This window comes from Marmota monax, unplaced genomic scaffold (genome assembly GCF_021218885.2).
Source record: "Marmota monax isolate L192 unplaced genomic scaffold, Marmota_monax_Labrador192_F-V1.1 WCK01_AAM20220418_F8-fsc00120, whole genome shotgun sequence".
NCBI classification, from domain to species: domain Eukaryota; kingdom Metazoa; phylum Chordata; class Mammalia; order Rodentia; family Sciuridae; genus Marmota; species Marmota monax.
In genome coordinates, this window is record NW_026694424.1 from 2,286,143 (window position 1) to 2,295,937 (window position 9,795).

A 9,795-nucleotide genomic window follows, 5' to 3' on the forward strand; every position below is an offset into this window, starting at 1 on the left:
TCCTGCTCATCATGAAGTGTCATTACTGACACCTCTACACCAAAGGACAAATTAACAAGAGAAAAGTATTATAAATTTATTCGCTCATAATTTTATGTGATATGGGAATCTTCAACTTGAAGACCCAAAGACTCAGGGTGAACCACACATTTTTATGCTTAGTTTCTAATATGAAAAGGAGGACGCCATAAAAAAGATAAATAGACAAGAAAGGTTATGTTCTAATGCTAATAGAATGAGTGGGAAACCCACAAAAGCCAGTCCATTCAAAATCTTCTTGTTCTCATCCTGTAGGATGGCCTTCCTACTGGACACCATCTAAATGGGGGTTTTTCTGTATTGTTTTATTTATTGGTACTGGGATTGAATATAGGGATGCTCAACTAATGAGTCATATCCACAGCCCCTTTTAAATAGTTTATTTAGAGACAAGACAAGCTCACTGAGTTTTTGAGGGCCTTGCTAAGTTTAAATGGAGATTTTATGATCCACTATCAAACAAGGTATGTTAGTCAATTATGGCCAGTTCCAAGAAAAAAAGGTGAGGGAAAATTAGAGTAATATCAAAGTTTATGACCTACTTTAGGGAAGAGGAATTCTAGTTTCTATGGCTTGCCTTGGCATTAGAACAGCCCCTTTTAAATAGTTTATTTAGAGACAAGACAAGCTCACTGAGTTTTTGAGGGCCTTGCTAAGTTTAAATGGAGATTTTATGATCCACTATCAAACAAGGTATGTTAGTCAATTATGGCCAGTTCCAAGAAAAAAAGGTGAGGGAAAATTAGAGTAATATCAAAGTTTATGACCTACTTTAGGGAAGAGGAATTCTAGTTTCTATGGCTTGCCTTGGCATTAGAACAGAGGGAAGAAGAGACAGAAAGAAGGAACTGAGAGAAACTTTGCTTTTCGAGGTGTTCACTTTGGAGTATTGTTTTCTGAGGCGCAACATTACAGAACTCTTTCATATCTGGCAAGAGAGACCAGTATAACACTCAACTTGCCTTGAGTAATTCTTCAGTCTGGAAGCAACCTATCTAGTGACTTCTCAAGAGTCTTAGTAAACTGAAAGCTAATAAAAGAGCTAAAACACTTTCCATGCCAAGTAACATCTAAAAGTTCTATACACTCCTTGGATTCAACCACCATTATATAAACAACTGCACATAGTTCTTTACTAGAATTCTATCAAAATCAAAAGTCATGGCTGCTCCCAAACATCCCCACTGCCACAGTCTGGCTGGGCACACAATCACGAGCCACCACACAGCTTGTAGATTCAAACAGCAACTCTTTATTCCCGAACTCACACCAGCCGTCTACAATCACGTTCTGGGGAAATCCACGTTCTCTGCCCAAATCCACGTTCTCTGCCCAAATCCACCTCCACTGGGCTTCTATCTCCAAAATATACTGTCTAAATCCCGTGAGAACTCAAGGGGAACTCAGGCAGCAGGATACGCCCTATTCCCAGCAGGAATAATCTTAAACCTTAAACCTGGAACCTAAACTGGGAACGCCCTAAACACGATTATCTTAAACCGGGAACACTCTAATCCGCCTTGGTCCTTGAGCAAGGTCACCTACATTCAATGTCACTGCAACATGTCAGCAATATGGGGTACGCTGGCAAGGAAATTGTCATACCTACTTGGCTAATGGCTCCCAGCACCCCACCAAGAATTTCTGTTTGTAGTAAAAACAAAAACAAAAAAACCCTCAGAAATATTTGTTGCAATCACAAGGTTTAATAGGGGACCCACTGCATGCACTGTGATTTTCATTTATTATTAAATATTGGAAAGGAAGAATTAAAGAGCATATGGCTTTTTCAAGACTCTAATTAGAGCCCAAACTGACCCATGTTTTAATCCTTAATACTCAGAATCAAAAGTTCATATACATCATTGCTCATCAATTCCCGAATAAAGAACCATTTATACTCTGATTTCATTGGGAGAGTGTGGTTAACTACCAACAGCTAGTCTTGTTTGAAACTGATGATATGTGCTATATTCTAACCGTGCATATATCATCAGAGAGCTCTAGAAAAATACTAAATCTTATTTAAGGGAGGAATATTTCTTCCTTAGGAATTGCAAAGTGGACACAGAATATTTAAGGAATAAAGAAAATGAAAAAAAAAAGTTTACAATGTATGTTTTAACTACGTCCAACAATTAAGAGAAAAAAACATCCACCTGCCAAGGACAAGGAGTCAAAATTGGGTTTAGATTGAAGGACTGAGGAGGAAAATAAAGTTTTGAACAACTACCTTAAGAAACATACCAGAATCCAAAAGAAACGAATAGAGAAACTGTTGAGTAGCAATGAATAATTGTCTGAATTTGAAGCGCAAGAATCTGAGAAAAATCATTGTGGTTTAGAAATTTCTCAACCAGTGTTCAAGAGCCACGTAGTAGGAGTTGTGATCCACTATGTGTTTCATGGAAATTAGTGAGGGTTAAGTTTTGACCAGGGGAGCTCAAAAGACTGTATAGGAGGAGTGCTAGACACCAAAGTGCTGGGGAATGTCATCAACCTAGGACATGGGTTCTAGCATGAATAGAAGGAACCAGGATATTGGGAGAACACAGACAATAAACCAGCTCATGTAAGTATAAGGGAATGGGAGAAGTAGTATGGTATGTAGAATGAGAATTGGTTATTGTGCTTTTAAAAAAAATTGTCAATTTTATTGACCTATACTATAATTGATACTATAATTAGCAAGACTATTTTTAAATTCTAAAAGATATGGTAGTGCTATCCTTAGATTTCCAGAAGGTGGTACTATTACTGCATGCAAGACAGAATCTGTGATAAGAAAAACTTAACTTTTTATAATTTTGATCAGATTTGATTTTTAGTGGCATTTTCTAAAGTGTATTCTAAAGTATAGTGACTTCCTTGATAATTAAAGCCACACAACGTTAGTTATTGGTGGGTTAAACAAAGTTAGGCAGATTAGAACAGCACTACTTAGAAGCTTTTAATATGCTGATGTAAAACATGAGTCAAAGAGGATGATTTAGTGTAAAGCATTTCTTTAGCTTATTTCACCATGAAATTCTCATTTCACAGTATTTTTAAAGCATTTTTTTGAATAAATATAGGGAGAATAGATTTAGAGGAATTCAGACCCAATAGAATGTGATTTTAAAATTCTGTCATGACAACCGTGGAATGGGAAACTTTTGTAAATTAAATATATGATGAGAGAATTGCATCTAGAATATATAGAAATGACTACAAATATTAAAACCACAAACAACCAAATTAAAAATGGGTAACTGTTTGAATAGACATTTCTTCAAAGAGTATAGACAAATGATCAATATGCAAATGGAAAGTTCAACATCCTTTGCCATTAAAGAAATACAAATCAAGACTACAATGAAATACCACTTTATATCCACTAGTGTGACTATAATAATAACAACAACAACAACAACAACAACAACAATAATAATGATAAATATATTAACAAGTGTTATGGAGGAAGTAGAGAAATAGAAGATCACATACTTGCTGGTTGGAGTGTAAAATAATGCAATAACTTTGGAAGACAATGGGTAATTCCTCAAAATGTCAAATATAAGTTTACCATATGGCCCAACAATTCCATTCCTGGGTATAGACCTGAAAAGAAAAAAAAGAAAACATATGTTCATTAAAAACATATGAATGTTCATAGCAGTATTATCCATAAAAGCCAAAACCAGAAATAACCCAAATATCCATCATGTGATGATTGAATAAATAAACTATTGTACATCTATGTGATAGAATATTATTTGGAAAGAAAGAGAAGTACCGACAACCTGGTACTATATGGATGAATCCTAAAAAATCTGCGACGAGAAAGAAGCCACTCCTGAAGGCCCACATCTTTTATTATTTCACATCTAAAATGTCCAGAGTTAAGGAAACAAAGTTGATTATTGGTTAGCTATGGTGAGAGAAGGGGTAATAGGAAAATAAAGTTGAGTGCCCTATTATGACTGTCTTTCTATTCTTCTTTGGGTTTTCTTTAGTTTGTAGCATATTAAGATGGTTACCGCTCTACTTGGTGTATATATTCATAATCGTTCATCTCTGTGGATTGGATTCCTTAACATCATGAAGTAACATCTTAGTCTTGTTTAATACTTTCAAACCAAGAATTTCTCTTATATAATATCCATAAAAGCCAAAACCTGATTGTAACATGATTGTAACCTGATATCCATAAAAGCCAAAACCTGATTGTAATTCCTGATTTATTATTTACTTGCATCTACCTGGTCTAGCCTTTCTGAATCAATTTGTTTTAAGTAAGTTTTCTAAGAATGGTAGAGTTGGATTTTGCTATGTAGGTCAATCTGTAAATGTTTTTTTATATCTACTATTCATTCTATATTTGCTGCATTTACTTTTCTGTGTTGTCCATATTTTTATATGTTCTCTGTATATGTATTTATAATATTGTATTAAAAATAATATGTATTTTGCACATTATCTATTTGATTTTTATTCTTAAAATTTTCTTTGTACTATTCCTTAACATCTATTTCCTTACCAAGGGCTCTTTTCTTTCCTCTAATTTCTGTATCTATCACTTTCTTGCCGATCCTTTTTATGTCATTCTTTCTTTCATTTTCATTGTTTTGGCTGTTTTAATTTTTTATTGTGCTCTTTATGATACTCTCAACCTAAGCTGTTGCTCCTGAGATATTTTCTAACCTAGTCTTTATTTCTGGTATGATTTTTATCTTCGTTTTGTTTCAGGGTTTAGTCAATTCTCATTTTACATTATCCTGGGTTTTAATTTTTTTGTTTGTTTATTTATAGTTTGGATGTTTAAGTACATTCTGAGTATTTTTTTTTTAACACCTGCAAAAGGTGTTTTAAAAAGGTGCTGAAGGATATTCAATTTATTTACTTTTTCTTTGGATCAGTGCTTATTTATTTTTAATAAATTTTATTGGTCCACTATAATTATACAACACAGTGGGATTCATCATGACATATTCGTACATGCACATAACATAATTTGGTCAGTTTCATTTCCCAGTACCTCCTCTAGGATATTTAATTTAGATCAGTGTATTTTGTAATGGTTTTTCCTTTGCTTTTGTGGTTTTTGGAATAATTTTCTTATTCAAAATGCTTTGCTTTTCGCTTTATGTTTTCCATTGCAGTAACTTTGCATGGATGTTGTCTTATTTTCCATTCATTTTTGGCTGTTTATTTTCCTAGACCAGCAATAAATACATCCGGAGCCCTTTGATGGCTCACTTTCCTTCTTAACTCAAAAGTGCCCTCTTCTGTTTGCATGATGACCGATAGTTCTTTTAAGGTCAACAGAGAGGATCATTTATGTGTCTTCAGATGTTTTAATATTCTTTTGTTTCTATAGAACCTTTAATTTTTACCACTTCTTTATTTCTTCCCCTTTACCCAAAAATCCAAAGGAATCATTCCTTTCAAGTCCTTTCCCTTTTTCTTCCAACTCTGACTGCATGCACTTTAAGGCTCTACCTTTCAATTCCCACAACCAGAATTGATCTTGCAAATGTCAGCTTTATTCTTAGACCTCTTACCTCCGGGGTGGGGGTGCTCATCTCTTGGGAGGTAATTATGTCTGTGTCCACTCGAGTGCCACTGCTCTCCCCTGTTTATCAGCAGTCTCCATCAGGCTTGCTGTTCTAGAGGAGGCTCCGGAGGTGGCTCTGCTGATTTCTAAATATTTGCTTTTCTAGTTATGTGTAAACTGAATTATTATTCTGTTTGATAGCCATGCCATAGGCATGCGTTATTGGTGGTTTTGTTCACGTTTTAAATCTGTATAACATTCAGAATATGTATGGAAAGTCTACTTCAGGTGGTCCCATTATTCTATGGCATTCTAAAAAACAGAGTTCTATTTTTTGAAAAAGCATAATTGTTAAATGCCTTCATTTTTGAATTGAAAATTTCTTGTTTATAATTTCTACATATTGATACTAGTTGTATCTTCTGAGAATGTAAAATAAATAAAATTTCTCTTCTAAGGCAAAAGCTGTTTCTCCGCTGCAAAATCTTTTTTTCTCTGAAACAATCACCCATAGATCCTTCAATTCTCACTTGTATGATGAAACTTTAACTTCTCATTCCTCTATCTGATCACTCTCTTAACTAAGATGCTAATTCACTGGACACCTTGCTTTCTATAGTGTATTTACCAACATAACTTTAGGACATTGTAAGGATTGGAACAAGCTAACAGTAGCAATTCAGAAGTTCACTCTTAGAAGAATTGCTTTCCTTAGTTCAAATAAAATGATTTATGTGAAGAAATGAAGGAAATTGAAAATGGGAACAAACCATGTATCCATATTTTGCATCCAACAAAGGACAATCACCCATTGACTTATCCAGAAACACAGAAAGTATTTTTCAGATTGGAGAAACAGCTAATGTGCCTAAATGTTTTTTACCAGAAGTAGCAAACAAAATGCAAAATAGCGTGAATGAGTATAAGTACTTATGACTCTCTTCATTTGGAGTCCAAAGCTGCAAAATGAATGCTAATGGGGCAAAAGAGCACTGCTGTGCTGGTTCTCATTTATGTGGTCCTGACACGGTCACGGACCGTGTGGCAAGCAAACCCTGGGATTGCTAAAAATTTCAACATGAGGCATAGTACATTTAGGGATTCCAAGTAGGAAGATGACAGGAAAATGTGGGGACATTACATGAGGTGTGTAAGCTGAGAAAATAAGAATGAATATAGGGCTGATTAGAATTTTCTTACCAACTTTAATGGCGGCTACTGGTGAAAATTAAAAATGGGACTGAATGAAGCTAAGTCATGTCTTTTCCTTATATGGTTCTGCATCCCTTCTTCCTATGTCCTCATATTTATTGACGAGCAAAAAAAAACCCAAAAAACAAAAAACTGAAACTTTGGGTATAGGAAGAAATGTAAACTTAAGCCTCGAGGATAAAGTATGATAAAATCTGTTTATTGACTAGTTTGGGGTTATGGGAATATTTAGTGAAAAGAAGACACAAATATCACTACTATTTCCTTCATAAATTGAAACAGTAATACAGAAAATATACATGTGCATAATTTCTAGTTTACCTATTCCTCATATTTTCTCATTAAATATTTAGACATACTGTATACACAACCTGAAACCCATCAAAATTAAGTGATGTATTCACAGACACCCCGATAGTGACAGAGCTGGTGTCATTCTGTAGTCACTGGATTACAGCGCATTAGGAAAGTACACTTCATTCATTCTTAGCACCAATGCTCAAAAACTTCTAGACATTAGACTTGTAGTTTTGTAGTAGCAAGAATAGGCTAATAAAAAAGTCTATTTGCAGCATACATACATATTTATATGCATTGCCATCTATGTGTACAAACATGTACATGTATATGCACATATAAATACCCCTGAACACATGAGATGAAGAAATATTTCTTAACCATGTTGCTCCTACTAAAATGTAAGATTGGAGTGGGTAAGGATTTTTATTACTTTTATTTGTTGCTGTATCTTCAATACCTGGAAGAATTACAGGTATAGCATAAGTGATCAGTAAATATTTTAAAAAAGAATAATACAGTAGTATATTAATAATTATGGTTATTTTTCATATAATGCTTATACATATTTACTATATTATTTAAAAGTAGTCTTTTTTAGACAAAACTAAGTAGAGAAAGTAAGCATGTGTCATGTTAGGCATAAAGTCAGTGGTACATATGTGTGCTACACAAATATTGGAAGAGATGGAAGAAACAAGTAGGCCCTCAGCATTCAGGAGGCATGATCTGCTCAAGACAGTCAGGTACCCAGCAACGGCTACTCATTGTTGAGATCTATTCTGACCTCATGTGTCCTCACTGGGGCTGGTCAGGAGGTTATTGGCAAGCTCCTGGAAATACTTGCTCCCGTATCTAATTGAGCATCTAGTCTAGGTTCCAAATAACCTGCCCCCTATCTGCTGAGTCCCCATTCTCACCCTCAGGTCTGTTCCGTTATAACTAGACAGTAGGCAGGAAAGGCTGATGGATCAGAGGGCAAAACAGGGCAAGAGCCAGAGCACAAATGAATATTGTGTTGCCTGGAATTCAGCTACTGTGGTGCTTTATTCTGCTTGAACTTTGAGAAAATTCTTTAAACAAAATGGAATCATTTCTGTCACAGATCACTAAAGTGAAGTCCAGAGGCCACAGTAAAGAAAGGGAAACACCCAGGTCACAGACACCTGCTCCGGGTACTCTCTTACAGAATCAGTCCAAGGAAACAGCCTGCCCTGTCTTTAAGACTATTTTAACTTAGCAACTACTGATGAAACTGCCAACCGTGATCTTAAGACTATCTTTACATAGTAATTGCTACTGCTGCCAATCAGAGCACCTCTAAAGTGCCAGTGAACTTTCTTTCAACATAACTTGTATAGATTTTTCTAAAACCCTCAAACATTTTTATTTTCTAGATATACCAGAGGTCACCCCAGCCTGTGTATATCATATGTATCCTGAATTTCAATCCATTTTTTGTTTATTCCCAAATAAAAGTTCTTTTGTGGTGATAACATATCTGTATTTTTGTTTGACTTTGATAAACTATCCTGGTGTATTAACTTACTCATTTCTTTCCCTTTGCTTCTTTCTGTCTGTATTTAATTAATTTGTTATGGGCCATACTCTATGTGCTTTGGCCAGACAAACTCCATTTTACCCTAAGACTCCATTTCATATAAGAAATGCTTCTCCCGTGAGAAACCCACCTCCTGCTAAGCACATCCTACTTGGCATGGCATGGTGGTTAAAAAATATTTTTGTTATTCTTATACAACGTATTATTAAGAAATGCATTTGTAAGATATTCTCCATTTAGTTTCCATTTTTCTTGGGCAGTGTTCTGTACCATGAACTGGGTCATTCTGACCCACTTCCTATGTTGCTATGGTTTTGACTTACTGGTGGTTTGTGGTTTGGGGCTATAAAAATGTACCCTACCTTCTACAAAGGGTTGAAGGTCACAGAAGTGACTTGCTTGCTGCCGTTCCTGCTTCAAGACTGACCTGGTGATTTATTTCAAATATGCCATAAAAAATTCAACCAACTTGGCAATTGAATTATTTTCACTTGATGTGTGAGACATTCTGTTGTTACCCCTAGGAGAGCCTCCTCTGCCTGGTGGGACAGTTAGAGACTACCATGCATCAAGTTATTCTCTACTGGCAATGACTGATTTTAAATCTGAGAAGATTCAAGTTTAATACCATAAAAAATCACTTTATTTCACTTGCTTTCAATATTTCCTTCAGAGAAAGAGCAGTGGAATTTATAGCTGACAAGCCTAGCTAATGTAAAGGTCTTGTGTTATGTATCATCCTTCATGTGTCAAAGCTGAATGAAAGTCAAAGACCTCTAAACTGCAGAAATCACATTCCAAGTCCAAGGCTCTTAAATTCTATTCTGACATTTTCACCCACAGGCCAGACAGCCTTTCAAAATACTGAGGTCAATTGCAGTATGACTAAAAACGAAAAGAAGAATTTCAGAGTTACAGCATTATATCACGTTCTTGAATACAGAAGATCATTCTGTTCCTACACATTAGGTCTTCAGATGCCCTAGAGGAAAGCATTGCCCAAATTTACCAAAAGAGAATTTCCATTTAAAGACTTTCTCTTTCTGTATTTTACTCAAAAATAACTCAGAGAAATAAAATTAAATTGCTTGATTATTTAAACAAAACAAAACAAAACAAAAAACCTAAGGGTACATTTAACTCAAGAATT